The 19,060-nt window shown below is 36.8% G+C and overlaps 1 protein-coding gene and 1 long non-coding RNA gene across 2 annotated transcripts in view; one reads left to right on the forward strand and one right to left on the reverse strand.

Moving 5' to 3' along the window:
• The window catches only part of ash1l (ash1 (absent, small, or homeotic)-like), a 125,521-nt gene that overhangs the window by 32,217 nt on the left and 74,244 nt on the right, over positions 1–19,060 (reverse strand). The gene's annotated exons all lie outside the window — the stretch shown is intronic.
• LOC308385200 lies at positions 10,671–15,405 on the forward strand. Its single transcript, XR_013969472.1, has 3 exons — positions 10,671–12,643; positions 13,797–13,823; positions 15,220–15,405. It is a non-coding gene; the product is annotated as an uncharacterized lncRNA (long non-coding RNA).

Here is a 19,060-nt window from a genome sequence, read left to right on the forward strand (position 1 = left end):
GTAATTTTGTAAGTTATTACTATTCTGCTAAATCATAGTATTTCTGGTACTTTTCGGTACTTGTGCTAAATACAGTATTTCTGCTAAATCATACGATTTCTGCTTTTCATAAGATTTGTGCATAATATAGTATTTCTGCTAAATTATAGTATTTATTCTTTTTATAAGATTTGTGCCTAACATAGTATTTCTGCTAAATTATAGTATTTCTGCTTTTTATACTATTTGTGCCTAATATAGTATTTCTGCTTTTTATAGGATTTGTGCCTAATATAGTATTTCTGCTTTTTATAGGATTTGTACCTAATATAGTATTTCTGCTTTTTATACTATTTGTGCCTAATATAGTATTTCTGCTAAATTATAGTATTTCTGCTTTTTATAGTATTTGTGCGAAAACATAGTATTTCTACTAAATGTAGTATTTATGCTTAATCATAGTATTTCTATATATATATCTGCCAGGTCCCCAGGCAGCCAATCCTCTCTGAGGACTGAGACATTCAAATTTTCAAATCAGGGCCTGCACGGCTTCCCAGCCAATCATATATGTGTCCTGAGGCATTCAAATTTGCATATTGGGGCCTTCATGGCTTCTAAGCCAGCCAATCATATCAGGGCTGAGGAATTCAAATCCACAAATCAGGGCCTGCATGGCTTCCCAGCCAGCCAATCATATATGTGGCCTCAGCCATTCAAATTTGCATATTGGGGAATTCGTGGCTTCTAAGTCAATAAGTCATCCATGTCATATATCTCTAAAAATTCATATTTGAATGATAAATTGTCAACACTTGAAGATTCCCCAATCACTTCTGAACAAAACGGTGTAAGAATGACCGCTCTAGCCCCTACAGTTAGGAAATTATGGTCATTTGTTTGAGGGGAGTCCTCACTATGAGAAATAGACTGCAATAATCCTGTGCCTCTCTGTGCTGCGTGTGTAAAAAGATGCACCTGTTTTGGCGGGAAAACGTAAACAGCCACTCTGATTGGTGGATTTAAATTCGGCAGCTCTCTCCCTCTGTGTGTGTGTGTGTGTGTGTGTGTGTGTGTGTGTGTGTGTGTGTGTGTTTAGTGGGAGAAAGAGGACCCTGCCCTTATTTGGCAGCATGTCATTGTAGGATTTAAATTGAATATAGTTAGACTGGTTGACTGAATTGGATCTTGTGTGTGTGTCTCTCTGTGCATGTGTGTTTCCTCATGTGTACATATTTGTAATTGTGTGGCTGTCATAAATTTTTTTTCAGATTTTTGTCATTTAACAAGTATATTTGAGGGACCCTCAGCATGTTCAGCATTTTTTCAGCTGTCCATTTTGCTTTTCCAATTTTTCTGTTTAACTTATTACTATTGTGCTAAATCATACTATTTCTGCTATTTTATAAGATTTGTGCTTAATATACTATTTCTGCTTTTATAGGATTTGTGCTTAATATAGTATTTCTGCTAAATTATAGTATTTCTGCCAAATTATAATATTTGTGCTAAAACATAGTCTTAATTTAAAATTACAATATTCATAGTTCATCACAGTGTCTCTGGTAAATCACAATATTTCTGCTCTGTTGTACTATTTTTCTAAATCATAGTGTTTCTGTAATGTTTAAGTATTTTTGGCTAAATATATTCTTTCTGTTATCTTATACTATTTCTCCTAAATTCTTGTATTTTTGAGAAGTTATCATGTTTCTGGTAAGTTACAATATTTCTGCTAAATTCTGCTATGCTATTGTATCTCTGCCAAGTATTATGTTTCCTCTAAGATATTGCAGTTCTGCTAAGTTATTCCATTTTAGCAAACTTCTTTTGCTTCTGCAAAGTTTTTACAATTTCTGCAACTTTTCAGCTTTTTCAGCTACTTTTTGCATACAGCTTCAGCTTTAAGCATCCACACTGCATTTTCGCAGGAAATGCAAATTTTTCTAGTTATTGTGTGGATGCTTTAAGCATCCACACTATTGAGTTCCTGTTTCTCTTTATTCTTTATACTTTATTATTCCAGTTGCTTCCGTACACTTTTTGGCACTTAACTACTTCCACAATTTTCAGCCGATTTTCACCGTTCAAATTTTAAACTATTCTGCTATTTCTGCTAATGATCGCTATGACTTTTGCTATTTTTTGCTATTATACTTTTTAAAATATTCCACTTTTTTCCTTTAATTTGTCCCATTGAAATGAATGGGAAACTTCCAAAATTCTGCTAAATTTTGCTTGTTTTTGAAACTTAACTACTTCCTCATACTTTCACCTAGAACAACCATTCAAACTTTAAAATGTTCACAAATTATTGGGCTATTCATGTATGATTCAGCTTTTTCAAATCTTTTACCATTTTACTTTTATGCCTCTTAAAGTTTTGAGTTGCACAATTGTGATTTTTCACAAAATACATGCGTTGTTATGGTTGCTATGCTCTTGGCTTCCAGTGTGTCACTGAAGGTTTTGCAATTTTCACTTCATGTCCGAACAACTTCTTGCTACTTGCTCAATTTTCACTCAACTTCCACAAATTATACATCAAAACGTAGGTATTTTTGCTGGCTTTCAGAAAATGTCACTATCATTGTTGTGGGATTTATAGAATTTTGGCAAATCTCCTCAGACCAACACAAGGTCAGAAAACTCTCCATACAAAGTCAATGGAGAGCTTGTTCAAAATCATCGCTGGCTTTCTGTAATGAGAGGCATATTCGAATCGTCATATCTCCTTAACGAAGCAAAGTTAAGACATGAGGCTTGTCCCCGAATATCTTCAGACACCCCTGACGCTCACAATTCAAGAATTTCTTTCTCACCTATTACCGTTCTGAAATGAGTTGGACTTGTTTGAGGGTAGGAAATTCGTCCTTCGCTCAGATTTCTTCAGATTTCAAACTGTGGAAATGAACCACTTTTTTCTCTCGTCATAACTTTTTGTTGGATTTCCACAGAGACCTGAAAATTTCCATGATTGTTCACCAAAGCCTGCTGTCTCTTACGGTGAAAGAATGATATCGATACTCCAAATAGATTTCAAGTCACAAAGCGTTGTTTGAGGGCAAGTCAAGGCAGTTTTTGCTTCGCTCTACTCAGTTATGGTGCATTACAAGTCAAATATCTTTAATAATTCATATTTTAATGATAAATTGTAAACACTGGAAGATTCCCCCATCTCTTCTGAACAAAACGGTGTAAGAATGACCGCTCTAGCCCCTACGGTTTGGAAATTATGGTCATTTGTTTGAGGGGAGTCGTCACTATGAGAAATAGGCTGCAATAATCCTGTGCCTCTCTGTGCTGCGTGTGTAAAAAGAGGCACATGTTTTGGCGGGAAAAAGTACACAGGCTCTCTGATTGGTGGATTCAAATTCAGCAGCTCCCAGGCTGACCTAGAAACTTACTTCTCTCTCCCTGTGCATTTTTTTGCTGATTTTTTCATTTAACAAGTATATTTGAGGGACCCTCAGCATGTTCAGCATTTTTTCAGCTGTCCATTTTGCTTTTCCAATTTTTCTGTTTAACTTATTACTATTGTGCTAAATCATACTGTTTCTGCTATTTTATAAGATTTGTGCTTAATATAGTATTTCTGCTTTTTATAGGATTTGTGCTTAATATAGTATTTCTGCTTTTTATAGAATTTGTGCTTAATATAGTATTTCTGCTTTTTATAGAATTTGTGCTTAATATGGTATTTCTGCTTTTTATAGGATTTGTGCTTAATATAGTATTTCTGCTAAATTATAGTATTTCTGCTTTTTATAGTATTTGTGCTAAAACATAGTATTTCTACTAAATGTAGTATTTATGCTTAATCATAGTATTTCTATATATTTCTGCCAGGTCCCCAGGCAGCCAATCCTCTGTGAGGACTGAGAAATTCAAATTTTCAAATCAGGGCCTGCACGGCTTCCCAGCCAATCATATATGTGTCCTGAGGCATTCAAATTTGCATATTGGGGCCTTCATGGCTTCTAAGCCAGCCAATCATATCTGAGGGCTGAGGAATTCAAATCCACAAATCAGGGCCTGCACAGCTTCCCAGCCAGCCAATCATGTATGTGGGCTCCAGGTATTCAAATTTGCATATTGGGGAATTCGTGGCTTCTAAGTCAACAAGTCATCCATGTCATATATCTCTAAAAATTCATATTTTAATGATAAATTGTCAACACTTGAAGATTCCCCCATCTCTTCTGAACAAAACGGTGTAAGAATGACCGCTCTAGCCCCTATGGTTAGGAAATTATGGTCATTTGTTTGAGGGGAATCCTCACTATGTGAAATAAACTGAAAGAAGCAGGTCTATGTCTCTGTGCTGCGTGTGTAAAACAGATGCACCTGTTTTGGCGGGAAAACGTAAACAGCCTCTCTGATTGGTGGATTCAAATTCAGCAGCTCCCAGGCTGACCTAGAAACTTAGTCCTCTCTCCCTGTGTGTGTGTGTGTGTGTGTGTGTGTGTGTGTGTGTGTGTGTGTGTGTGTGTGTGTGTTTAGTGGGAGAGAGAGGACCCTGCCCTTATTTGACAGCATGTCATTGTAGGATTTAAATTGAACATAGTTAGACTGGTTGACTGGATTAGAGCCTGTGTTTGTGTGTCCCTCTGTGCATTTGTGTTTCAATAAGTTATTACTATTCTGCTAAATCATAGTGTTTCTGGTACTTTTCGGTACTTGTGCTAAATACAGTATTTCTGCTAAATCATAGTATTTCTGGTACTTTTCGGTACTTGTGCTAAATACAGTATTTCTGCTTTTCATAGGATTTATGCCTAATATAGTATTTCTGCTAAATTATAGTATTTCTGCTTTTTATAGGATTTGTGCCTAACATAGTATTTCTGCTAAATTATAGTATTTCTGCTTTTTATACTATTTGTTCTAAATTATAGTATTTCTGCTTTTTATAGGATTTGTGCTTAATATAGTATTTCTGCTAAATTATAGTTTTTCTTCTTTTTATAGTATTTGTGCTAAAACATAGTATTTCTACTAAATGTAGTATTTATGCTTAATAATAGTATTTCTATATATTTCTGCCAGGTCCCCAGGCAGCCAATCCTCTGTGAGGACTGAGACATTCAAATTTTCAAATCAGGGCCTGCACAGTTTCCCAGCCAATCAAATAAGTGTCCTGAGGCATTCAAATTTGCATATTGGGGCCTTCGTGGCTTCTAAGCCAGCCAATCATATCTGAGGGCTGAGGAATTCAAATCCACAAATCAGGGCCTGCACGGCTTCCCAGCCAGCCAATCACATATGTGGTCTCAGGCATTCAAATTTGCATATTGGGGAATTCGTGGCTTCTAAGTCAACAAGTCATCCATGTCATATATCTCTAAAAATTCATATTTTAATATTAAATTGTCAACACTTGAAGATTCCCCCATCTCTTCTGAACAAAACGGTGTAAGAATGACCGTTCTAGCCCCTACGGTTAGGAAATTACGGTCATTTGTTTGAGGGGAGTCGTCACTATGAGAAATAGACTGCAAAAATCCTGTGTCTCTCTGTGCTGCTGCGTGTGTAAACAGATGCACCTGTTTTGGTGGGGAAAAGTGCACAGCCTCTCTGATTGGTGGATTCAAATTCACCAGCTCCCAGGCTGACCTAGAAACTTACTTCTCTCTCCCTGTGTGTGTGTGTGTGTGTGTGTGTGTGTGTGTGTGTGTGTGTGTGTGTGTGTGTGTGTGACAGAGAGAGAGAGAGAGAGAGAGAGAGAGAGAGAGAAAGGCTTTTAATGGGATGATCTCATTCTAAGATTTAAATTCAATATATTTAGACTGGTTGACTGAATTGGATCTTGTGTGTGGGTCTCTCTGTGCATGTGTGTTTCCTCATGTGTACATATTTGTGATTGTGTGGCTGTAATAAATTTTTTTGCAGATTTTTGTCATTTAACAAGTATATTTGAGGGACCCTCAGCATGTTCAGCATTTTTTCAGCTGTCCATTTTGCTTTTCCAATTTTTCTGTTTAACTTATTACTATTGTGCTAAATCATACTGTTTCTGCTATTTTATAAGATTTGTGCTTAATATAGTATTTCTGCTAAATGTAGTATTTATGCTTAATCATACTATTTCTGCTTTTCATAGTATTTGTGCTTAATATAGTATTTCTGCTAAATTTAGTATTTCTGATTAATTATAGTTTTTCTACTAAATCATAGTACAGTATTTCTGCTTTTTATGGGATTTGTGCTAAAACAAAGTATTTCTACTAAATGTAGTATTTGTGCTTAATCATACCATTTCTGCTTTTTATAGGATTTGTGCTTAATATAGTATTTCTGCTAAATTATAGTATTTCTGCCAAATTATAATATTTGTGCTAAAACATAGTCTCAATTTAAAATTACAATATTCATAGTTCATCACAGTGTCTCTGGTAAATCACAATATTTCTGCTCTGTTGTACTATTTTTCTAAATCATAGTGTTTCTGTAATGTTTAAGTATTTTTGGCTAAATATATTCTTTCTGTTATCTTATACTATTTCTCCTAAATTCTTGTATTTTTGAGAAGTTATCATGTTTCTGGTAAGTTACAATATTTCTGCTAAATTCTGCTATGCTATTGTATTTCTGCCAAGTATTATGTTTCCTCTAAGATATTGCAGTTCTGCTAAGTTATTCCATTTTAGCAAACTTCTTTTGCTTCTGCAAAGTTTTTACAATTTCTGCAACTTTTCAGCTTTTTCAGCTACTTTTTGCATACAGCTTCAGCTTTAAGCATCCACACTGCATTTTCGCAGGAAATGCAAATTTTTCTAGTTCTACTTTATTATTCCAGTTGCTTCCGTACACTTTTTGGCACTTAACTACTTCCACAATTTTCAGCCGATTTTCACCGTTCAAATTTTAAACTATTCTGCTATTTCTGCTAATGATCGCTATGACTTTTGCTATTTTTTGCTATTATACTTTTTAAAATATTCCACTTTTTTCCTTTAATTTGTCCCATTGAAATGAATGGGAAACTTCCAAAATTCTGCTAAATTTTGCTTGTTTTTGAAACTTAACTACTTCCTCATACTTTCACCTAGAACAACCATTCAAACTTTAAAATGTTCACAAATTATTGGGCTATTGATGTATGATTCAGCTTTTTCAAATCTTTTACCATTTTACTTTTATGCCTCTTAAAGTTTTCAGTTGCACAATTGTGATTTTTCACAAAATACATGCGTTGTTATGGTTGCTATGCTCTTGGCTTCCAGTGTGTCACTGAAGGTTTTGCAATTTTCACTTCATGTCCGAACAACTTCTTGCTACTTGCTCAATTTTCACTCAACTTCCACAAATTATACATCAAAACGTAGGTATTTTTGCTGGCTTTCAGAAAATGTCACTGTCATTGTTGTGGGATTTATAGAATTTTGGCAAATCTCCTCAGACCAACACAAGGTCTCAAACCTCTCCATACAAAGTCAATGGAGAGTTTGTTAGAAATCACCGCTGGATTTCTGTAATGAGAGGCATATTCGAATCGTCATATCTCCTTAACGAAGCAAAGTTAAGACATGAGGCTTGTCCTGGTATATCTTCAGACACTCCTGACGCTCACAATTCAAGAATTGTTTTCTCACCTATTACCATTTGGCCATGAATTACATTTGTTTGAGGGTAGGAAATTTGTCCCTCGCTCAGATTTCTTCAGATTTCAAACTGTGGAAATGAACCACTTTTTTCTCTCGTCATAACTTTTTGTTGGATTTCCACAGAGACCTGAAAATTTCCATGATTGTTCACCAAAGCCTGCTGTCTCTTACGGTGAAAGAATGATATCGATACTCCAAATAGATTTAGAGTTACAAAGCGTTGTTTGAGAGCAAGTCAAGGCAGTTTTTGCTTCGCTCTACTCAGTTATGGTGCATTACAAGTCAAATATCTTTAATAATTCATATTTTAATGATAAATTGTTAACACTGGAAGATTCCCCCATCTCTTCTGAACAAAACGGTGTAAGAATGACCGCTCTAGCCCCTACGGTTAGGAAATTATGGTCATTTGTTTGAGGGGAGTCGTCACTATGAGAAATAGGCTGCAATAATCCTGTGCCTCTCTGTGCTGCGTGTGTAAAAAGATGCACCTGTTTTGGCGGGAAAACGTAAACAGCCACTCTGATTGGTGGATTTAAATTCGGCAGCTCTCTCCCTCTGTGTCTGTCTGTGTGTGTGTGTGTGTGTGTGTGTGTGTGTGTGTGTGTGTGTGTGTGTGTGTGTGTGTGTGTGTGTGTGTGTTTAGTGGGAGAGAGAGGACCCTGCCCTTATTTGGCAGCATGTCATTGTAGGATTTAAATTGAATATAGTTAGACTGGTTGACTGGATTAGAGCCTGTGTTTGTGTGTCCCTCTGTGCATTTGTGTTTCAATAAGTTATTACTATTCTGCTAAATCTGGTACTTTTTGGTACTTGTGCTAAATACAGTATTTCTGCTAAATCATACTATTTCTGCTTTTCATAGAATTTATGCCTAATATAGTATTTCTGCTAAATTATAGTATTTCTGCTTTTTATAGGATTTGTGCCTAACATAGTATTTCTGCTAAATTATAGTATTTCTGCTTTTTATAAGATTTGTGCCTAATATAGTTTTTCTTCTAAATTATAGTATTTCTGCTTTTTATAGTATTTGTGCTAAAACATAGTATTTCTACTAAATGTAGTATTTATGCTTAATCATACTATTTCTATATATTTCTGCCAGGTCCCCAGGCAGCCAATCCTCAGTGAGGACTTAGACATTCAAATTTTCAAATCAGGGCCTGCACGGTTTCCCAGCCAATCACATATGTGTCCTGAGGCATTCAAATTTGCATATTGGGGCCTTCATGGCTTCTAAGCCAGCCAATCATATCTGAGGGTTGAGGAATTCAAATCCACAAATCAGGGCCTGCACAGCTTCCCAGCCAGCCAATCATGTATGTGGGCTCCAGGCATTCAAATTTGCATATTGGGGAATTCGTGGCTTCTAAGTCAACAAGTCATCCATGTCATATATCTCTAAAAATTCATATTTTAATGATAAATTGTCAACACTTGAAGATTCCCCCATCTCTTCTGAACAAAACGGTGTAAGAATGACCCTTCTAGCCCCTACAGTTAGGAAATTATGGTCATTTGTTTGAGGGGAGTCGTCACTATGAGAAATAGACTGCAATAATCCTGTGCCTCTCTGTGCTGCGTGTGTAAACAGAAGCACCTGTTTTGGCGGGAAAAAGTCCACAGGCTCTCTGATTGGTGGATTCAAATTCAGCAGCTCCCAGGCTGACCTAGAAACTTACTTCTCTCTCCCTGTGTGTGTGTGAGTGTGCGTGTGTGTGTGTGTGTGTGTGTGTGTGTGTGTGTGTGTGTGTGTGTGTGTGTGTGACAGAGAGAGAGAGAGAGAGAGAGAGAGAGAGAGAGAGTGAGAGAGTAAGCCTTTTAATGGGATGATCTCATTCTAAGATTCAAATTCAATATATTTAGACTGGGTGACTGAATTGGATGTTGTGTGTGTGTCTCTCTGTGCATGTGTGTTTCCTTATGTGTACATATTTGTGATTGTGTGGCTGTTATAGATTTTTTTGCTGATTTTTTTTCATTTAACAAGTATATTTGAGGGACCCTCAGCATGTTCAGCATTTTTTCACCTGTCCATTTTGCTTTTCCAATTTTTCTGTTTAAGTTATTACTATTGTGCTAAATCATACTATTTCTGCTATTTTATAAGATTTGTGCCAAATATAGTATTTCTGCCAAATATACACTCAACAAAAATATAAACGCAACACCTTTGTTACTGCTCCCATTCCTCATGGGATGGACGTAGAGACCTAAAATTCATTCCAGATACACAATATAACCATCCCTCCCAAACAGTGGTCACAAATCAGTCCAAATGTGTGGTAGTGGGCACATCTGCTATATTGAGGTAATCCATCCCACCTCACAGGTGTGCCACATCAGGATGCTGATCTGACATCATGAGTAGTGCACAGGTGTACCTCAGACTGCCCACAACAAAAGGCCACCCTTTTCTGCAACTTTTCAGCTTTTTCAGCTAGTTTTAGCAGACAGCTTCAGCTTTAAAGCAATTCAGAATTCATATGATTACAACCAATATGTATTGGAGTAAAAGAAACAAATGTGCAATGAACATGTGAGGAGTCGCTGTTAAAAAGTCTCATGGCAGTGGGGTTAAGGGACCTCCTGAACCTCTTGAGTCCTGCAGTGGAGTGAGATGAGCCTCTGCAGCTCCTACTGTGAGGATGCTTAGGTGATCACCAACACCAGCTCCTTGGTGTTGGTGTTCAGAAGAAGACTGTTCTTATTACTGCAGTCAGTTAAATAAATCTATCATAATAAAGTACATTTTAACATAATGACCTTGTGTTTATTTATGTCTTTTAACCATTATTTCAAATTCAAAGAATCCCATTTGAAACATTTATTAAACTTATAGAATTAAATTAAAAGTTGTTTTTTGTTGTAAAAAAATCTAGTATAATAATATTTAAATTTACATATATTTTCACGTTTTCCATGCCAATTTTGTGTAATTGCGGAGTTTCCCACTTTTCCCACTACTCGTGAATGCCTCCTTTTTTACGTCTCCGCCTGACTCCTGAATCTCCGTCCACTCTCAGCTCAATCCGTGCCGGTAAGTGCTGCTTCTCTGTAATGAAATGTCTATAAGCTGTATGAGGGATTTACCCAGTTGTTGTTAGTGACTTATGAAGCCAGTCGAAGTATAAGTCATGTTAAAGTAACACAATGGCTGCTTTTTTAGTGAAACGTTGTAATTTTACTATTTAAAAGGAGTGTTTGGTATGCTAGCCCTAAGTGCTAACGCCTAGCCTAGCTGCTATAGGCCCAGTGTGAAATTAATATGGTTCATTTGATTGTTTATTACAGTTATTGTGTTGTATTTGGTTCATTCGGTGTGTTAGTGTTTCTGAGTCTGTTAGGGAAGCTGAAGTTAGTTCTCTTCACAAATCAGTCAGTTAAAAACGGCCTCATTCTTTCGGTTGTGAGGTAATGAGCCGTCATTTTAGAACCACTGATTAGCTGCTGAAGCAGCAGGGTCGGCAACTTCAAAGGAGCCATTTTACCGCCATTAGCTGTGTCCCAAAACGTCGGCTGCATCTTTCGGAGGACCCAGCTTTCGCGGTCTACGTGGACCGAGAAGGCTGTGAAACTGGACGGTCTAGCCTTCAGATTTGCGTCACCGCTGTCTCGCTGGAGTTTAATAAACTCGGCCGTCTGCTCCTTGCTATTTAAAATATAACAGGACACTGGCGTAAATTCTCGACCGTTTAACGTTTATTGAGCTGTGTGAAAATCCCGGAGGACCCACCGGATGGATTAATAAAGCTTTATTTAATCTAATAATCTAATAACTTTGATCTCAGCCAAACCGATTTACTCCAGAACAAATAAAACACAGAAAAAGGCAAACAATTACATTTTTAAGTTATCAGAGTGACTTGTATATCATGTTTAACCTGAGTAGCGAAAGAGCGGGGTCTGAACCCCCCTCCCGGCTTGCCATCGAGCCGGTGGGTGACAGACGTCTCTGAAAACGTCGGCACACTTTTGCAAATATGCGATGTCTTGATAAACCAAGCAGATATTTGTAATTTACACCGCTACTTTCTCGCCTAAAAATATGTTAAAAGTTTATTCGGGGAAATGAAGGACTCATTTGTCGGCCGCATTTGAGACAGCCTTCGTCGACTGGCTGTGACATAATCGGCCTTCAAATGCGGCCTCCGGAGGATGCAGCCGACATTTTGGGACACAGCTTCTGACTGAAAGCCGGGAGAAAAAGAGTCACGTGCCTGTACCGGTGTGTTTTTGTGCTGTGGGTTAATTAACAGAAGGGAGAGAGAGAGTGAGGATGAAACACATAATATAAGAATAATAACATCTCTTAACAAGAAGTTTTTTTTAATTAGTTAATTTTAGTTTTTTAGTTAAATTTTAAGAACTGTTTAACAAACACTTGTTTGTGCAGGTTGTTTTTTTTTTTAATGAAACCTACACCTGCAGCTCTGTTTAACTTCTCACTTTGTGAAAAACTAACGAAATATAAAAAAGTCCACCTTCAAATAAATAAAATGCAGCAGTGCACCATTAATATTATAAATATGATATGTAGATATTTAAAACAACAGCATATTAAATGATACTGTGTGCAGGTGATAATATTTTTAGGAAGCAGAATTTGAATGCAGAAGAACTCAAATGTTGAAGCCTACAAAAATAACATCCAAGCTTTCATTTATGATTGTTCATGCTTTGAAATTGTGATGTCAGAATTTGATAAAGTGTGCAGAGCTAGGTGTAGCAAATCATTGCTTATTAAATCTACTGTGTTATCTAATAGCACCAAACTAATAGAGCTATCACATAACTGAGAAACGTGTGTGGCTTATTACAAATGGATGAAACCACATTTTACCTTAATGAAGACAGTAATCTTTAATAAGGTGTAGAAAAAAGAGGAGAGTTGTTTGTTGCTGTGGTAAACAAAGAAGTGTACTGAATCTTTTGGACTACACAGAGTGATGCAGTATTGACTGTGATGCTGATTTGAGTTGTCTCATTCTGTATTTTTGTGCTTTGTCTTTTGTTACACAGAGTGAAAGAGATCTTTGGTTTTGCCTTTGCTGGTAAGTAAACAGTGATTGTAACTGAAGCAGTATGAACCTGGCATTGCGTAGCACATGTGGCAACTTACATACAGTAGTTTGACTTTTTGTGATATGTTTCCATTTACTGATTGGCAAAAACACAAAGTCAGGATTTATTACACGTAGCAGCAAAGTCCTCACACGGGACCTCTGACTGTCCCTGAAAATGTCCCTGAAGTTTAATAGCCCATTTATGTATGATTTCAATTTCTTATGGCTTATCAAATCCAAACATACAGCTAAATGTCAGTTGTTCATTTTCTCCTTATGTTTGTGGATTTAAGTAGCAGACAAAACAATGAAATGTTTTAGGGGAGTCGGTATAAGTGGTTGCTCAAACACTTAAGAGCTGCACAGTGATTGATTCATATTGTCTCTCAAATTCTGCTGATGTGTTACATTAAAGTCAGAACACTGTAGAAGTGTTTTGTACAGTTAAGCAATAATGAAAAACTAAGAGAACCAGAGGTGTGAGTGGACATTGTTAGGTACATTACAGCCAGTGTGTCTAATTAGTTTATCACTTATTTGGTGAATATGTGTTTTAAAATTTAATAGAAAAGTTGCCAAAAAGGTGACTGCAAAATACATAAATATTCCTAGCAACAGGTATAATGAAAGGGCTTTTTAGTGTAAAAATTTAAGACATTTAATTTTAATTACAAAACATGGTGCACCTCTGCTATTGTAACATGTCAATATTTAAAGGTATATTCATATCAGACATGATGAGGTTTTCTGTTGCTTCTGATTTATATAATTACTTTGTATCTAACATTTTGAAAAGTTTTGGCTTTCACACTTTACTAGTACTGACCTGTTGTAGAAAATGTTGGAGCCACAAAGCTTCTGTTTAGGAAATATTTGGTATATCCTGCACTTGTGCCAACAAATATTGGTGCCTATTCTTTTTACTTCTGTAGTAATGAATGCCTTTATTACACTTGCTATAGCCATGTGAGACGCTGTAGTTCATTTATCTCCTCTTTAGACTACAGTAAGCTCATAAAGCCTTAAATAAATTAAGAATTTTACTAGTTAATTTTTGTCACAGTAAATTGGATTGTGTGGGAAGAGGCTCAACAGTCTGAATCATCAAACAGTGATCTGATGAATTGTTTCCTTTCTCTAGACTGCTGATCTGATCGTCTCAAGTCTGGTAAGTAAAGGTGTCTGAGGTGCAATGGTGAGAAATGTTTCTCATTATAGGAGATTCAGTGTAGTGCTGTGAGTGAGCACAGCTATTGGTGATATTTTTTTCACATTAGAGCAGCTCATGAACAGCAGTTTAGGTACAATTAAGTCTTCAAGTAGGGCCTTGTGGATTTCCAAAGCTTCTTTCTCTTCATTAAATTAAGTCACTGTCTGAAAACTGCTCTTTGAATTAGTCTTTTAATTAAAGATTTTGTTGATGACTGGAAAAAATCAAAAGCACAGATACAGCACTCATTTCTGTATTTTATGATTAAATGATCTACAAAGAAATTATCGTCATACTACATTTTTAATTAGGCCTTTAAATCGACCATTATAAGTGCGTCCTAGATTTAGTGGAGTGCTTATGGCTGTGCATTAAACATGTGACTGAAATATGTAGAAACTGCTTTGTAGGAACCATCCATCTCCAAATTTCTCATTTTGTCAAAAGTCATTCTGAGTAAAGTATTGTTTACTTTTATGTTAACGGATCTCAAATCCCTGTTTCTGTGTGCCCAGATATTATCATGTACTGTTGTCACAGGTACTTTGGGGATTAAATAACCTGTGATGTGGCATAAATTTTAAGCAGGTGGTCTGAAACTGTCTGCTCTAACCTCAATGTGTGGGTTTTGTTGGACCATATGATATTTACAGTAGGTTATTGTAGCAGCACATCTTGGTTTATAGACACTGTTTGTTTTTATTGTGTTAATAGAATGTAAAAATTTCTTTAGAACACTTCCACCACCATTTTTGAGCATTTTCAATCAGTTCAGTCCAATAATGTACTGTGGAACTCTTCAATATGTAAAGCCCTGTATGTACTGTATTTTTCGGATTATAAGGTGTATGCAGCTAACCAAATATTCAGACAACTCAAACTATTCAACTCATTCACAATAACTCTCAACATTTTTCACTGGTAACACAGAACAGTACACTCACTTTCTCTTTTCAGTCCTCTTCCACAAATCTATCAAATTCTTCATGGATTGATCGGTTTTGAAATCTGCTTCGTACGCATGTCTGTAAACAGATGCCAGGTCCTCATACACACACCATAATATTATGTTTAAGGACAATACGAATTACTCGGCGAGGCTCCTGACTACTGTAGCTGTAATGCTCCAACAATCCATCAAGCGCTGCAGCTTTGTAGCTTTCCAAAGTCATACCTAAAACATTTTGACAGATGTTTGAGCGCCGTGTAGCACATAAAATTGGGTTGAGGTCAGTAAGCACAGCCAGAATTAATAAAACTAAAGGATTTCAAGTGTGACTTATAGTTTGAAAAAATACTGGAAAGCCATGTTTATTGGAAATATGCCTAATTCCAGTCCCTTTTTGTCTTACAGGTGACCTGCTGCAGAAAACCCTCTCCCTCTATCTTTGACAAGCCATTAACAAGCAATTTCAGTCTGTCCTATCACTCTCCCTCTCCCTGCTCCATCTTTTTTGACAAGGGATTCTATCTTCTATCATTTCTCCGCCATGAACTCTATCTAATTTTGACAAGCATAAGCCCTAGTTTGACAAGAAACCAAGTTTGACAACAAACCAAGGTTGACAACAAACCAAGTTTTTGGAAATTGAAGTTACCGCAACTTCGACGATCTGTTTTCAGAAATCTGAGAGATCTCTGCTCTCACTGCTCCATCTTTCCTGTCGTTAAACTCTCTCATATCCACTCATTTTTTTGGAAATTACAAGTAAAAAGTTGAATATACAGTACAGTAGAACTCACTGTAGAAACTACTTACAGAGCCCTACATTTGTCATTTTAATTTTGCATTACACTTTGAAATAAACAGTGATAGTTTGGCTTACAGGTGCAATTACTTTGAGAAATTATATAAAATATACACCTCTTAAAGGTTTATTTGTAATAAGACAATCTGGTTATTTTGTAATATATACATTCAGACTGCTCTATTTAGATAAATATTAAATTAGATTCAAATACATTTTTCAAGTCTGTTTCACTGGCTATAACATTTGACTACAAGTTTAAACTATTATTATTTAAGGACAAACCCTTTTTTTGTCACTCAGTGTAAGTATTCAGTTACAATTGTCATCTAGAGGCTGCCCTGAGAACCCAGACTTCCTGTTTCCTGACTGCTGCAGAACATCCAGCTGAAGAATCCTCATCGCCTGTCATCTGATCACTACACCACCACAGCTCCTTATATTTGCTTTAGATTTTAGATATCTGAAAGATTTACACAAAGTCTACTTTAAAACTAAGAGTTTTATTATAGCCTGTTGATTGATTGTTGAGATTTATTCTGCATATTACTTCACAGAAGTATAGACCTATTCATTAACCAGTCTGGTTAAAAAAAAAAAGTATAATATACAGTTTTTGAAAAAGCTACAATAAAACTTTTTAAAGATCTTTCAATAACTTTTATATTGAGTTTGTATTTAAGTCAGCCTTTTACATCAATTAAACAGTTATAAGAACACTTTACCATTTGTATAGTTTTACATTTATCCATTTAATAGAAACTTGAGGAGTTTTTCAGTGTTTACAGGTTGATTTTTGTATACATTTGTGTATAAATACATATAAGGTCCAGTTTGTACTTGCACAAAATGCCAAGGAAAGGTCAAAGGTCACAGTCCCAGAAGCTTAGATGGCAAAAGCAGAAGGAACAGGTAAATCTTTCTCAGACCGGTGAGCAGGTAAAGGTGTCTGTTACAAGTATTCCCAGTCCAGAAGTGCAGCTCAGCGTTCAGACGGCCGCAGTGTCTTATGCAGATGTGGTAAAGAGAGGTGTTTGCTCATCATCGGTGCCAAATGCTAAAGTACAGCAGGTAATCCAGACTGAACCCCAGCTAACTGTGCAAACGCAGCATGATGGAGAAGCTCCAGGACCGTCTCATGTACAGGTTACAAACAGTGAAAGTCGTCCACAAGTGAGTAGCATCTGTGCATCCCGAAGCCAGGCCAATGCTAAGTATGGAAAGTACCGGAATCAGCAATGCATGGCGAACAGTTTGGTTTTCCTGTCATTCTTACACGAGGATGAATTCATTACCAGAGCAGATCTTAACCGTGTGTTGGACAAAGGCCATGCCGTGTATTCAGATGCCAGAAAGAGGTTTGTGAACAGCGTGTTTCTAGCCTGTGATGAACTTCCCACTGTGATCATCAGCCGCAGACACGAGTATCAAGTCGACATGTCTCAGTTTGCTCTTTATGGCACATTTGACGGTACAGATCATCTTCCGAGCCTTGAACAGGGACTACAGTGTTTGGCTTCAGACATTTGCTATGCTTTGCTAGTCATGGGAGGAACAGCCATTGCAGTTTCCAGGCTGACTTCAGGTGGATACGCATATTTTGATCCTCACCCACGTAAGTCTACAGGAATGCCATTGTCGCTAAGTGTAAGTGGTGGAACTGCAGTTATGTTAAAATTCACACGTCTTAACGACATGATTGACAGGATCAAACGTTTGTACCGAATGTGTAGCATCGCACCAACCTGTGCTTATGAGCTACAGCCTGTTGAGTTCCACAGTGAAAACGTTGCTGACCAAAGAAATGCTGATGAAAACAGACAAACAGCCACAACTGTTCCAGCACCAGCTTTAAATGAACCTAAATTTGAAACCCCCAAATCCACTGAGAAAACACAGAAAACTGTGGCCGACACTTTAGCTACTGAAGTGATGTCATCCAGAGTGGATTATTCAAATGAGCCAGCTGCTGAGCTGAACAATTCTGATTATTTAGAAATAGAAACCTCTGCATCTTCTGTAAGAGACACTCAGGTAACAAAAGATTCTGTTCCTCTGAATGATTTAAACACTGCCTCCTGTTTAACTATGACAACAGATGAACTCTCACATAAACTGTTGAAGCATAATAAACAGCAAAGGAGAAAGATTAGGAGACGACTGTTGGTCCAAGAAAAACTACCACAGAGAAGGGAAAATCAGAAAAAGAAAGAAAGACAGATGTACGCTTTTGATGAAAGCTTTAAGGCAAAGAAAAAAGATTCTAGCAGAAAGTCTCATGATCCTGATCACAGACAGAAGAAGAGTGTGTACAAAAATAATCTGTGTAAACTCAATGCTACATATAGAGAGAAACAGAGAGAACATTTTAGAAAAATCTATAGAGATAGTGCTAAAATTAGAGAGAGAAAAAGAGAACGTGTCATAAGGATGTATAAAGAAGATTCTTCATTCAGAGAAAAGCAGAAGGAACGTATAACAAGAACATATAGAGAATCTCCCATTTTTCGAGAAAAGCAGAAGGAACGTATGAGAAAAACATATAAAGAATCTTATAGACAATCTCCTATATTCAAAGAACAGCAGAAGGAGCGTATAAGAAGAACATACAGAGAATCTCCCGTGTTCCGAGAAAAGCACAAAGAGCGTATAAGAACAATATACAGAACTTGTGCCGAATTCAGAGAGAAACATAAAGCTTACATGAGGTCATATGTTTCTAACCTATATAAAGAAAGTGTAGAATTTAGACAGAAAAAAAAATGTTACATCACTAAACGTTATGGAGAAGAGAGACAATTTCAGCAGCAACACAAGGACAATATGAGAGAACGAATGAGAGTAAAATATTGGAACGGTTTTTCTTTTAGACAGATGCATAATATCAGATGTGCAATGAAAATAAAAAGAAAATATCGTCAGATGCATCGACCAGCTGACAGTTTACAGTGTCATCCAGAGAACACTTTAATGAATGAGGCCATATCTCGTTTCAGATCCAACATTAAGTCAGCACCATCTTATGTTTGTACTGTTTGTCTAAAAGCTTCTTTTCCTAATCAGGTGAAAATCTGCAAAAGAGAAAATTACTCAAAACACCAAATTGTAGCTCAGCAGTGTCTAACTGGTAAATTTGTTCATGTGTGTGATGAAGCATGTCATGATCACTGCAGCTTTCCTGTTGAGAGAAAAAAGGAGTATATCTGTCACACGTGTCACAGTTCCCTCAAAAGTGGACGCATGCCAAGACTTGCTGCTGTCAACGGTTTAGAACTGCAGGATATTCCAGCTGAACTGTGCGATCTCAACATTCTGGAGAGACATCTGATTGCCAAATGCATACCATTTGCTAAGATTATTCCACTTCCAAAGGGCAGACAGAGACTCATACGTGGTAATGTGGTGTGTGTACCATCTGAAGTCCAACAAACAGTTGACAGTTTACCG

The sequence above is a fragment of the Rhamphochromis sp. 'chilingali' genome (genome assembly GCF_963969265.1).
Source record: "Rhamphochromis sp. 'chilingali' genome assembly, chromosome: 17".
NCBI classification, from domain to species: Eukaryota; Metazoa; Chordata; class Actinopteri; order Cichliformes; family Cichlidae; genus Rhamphochromis; species Rhamphochromis sp. 'chilingali'.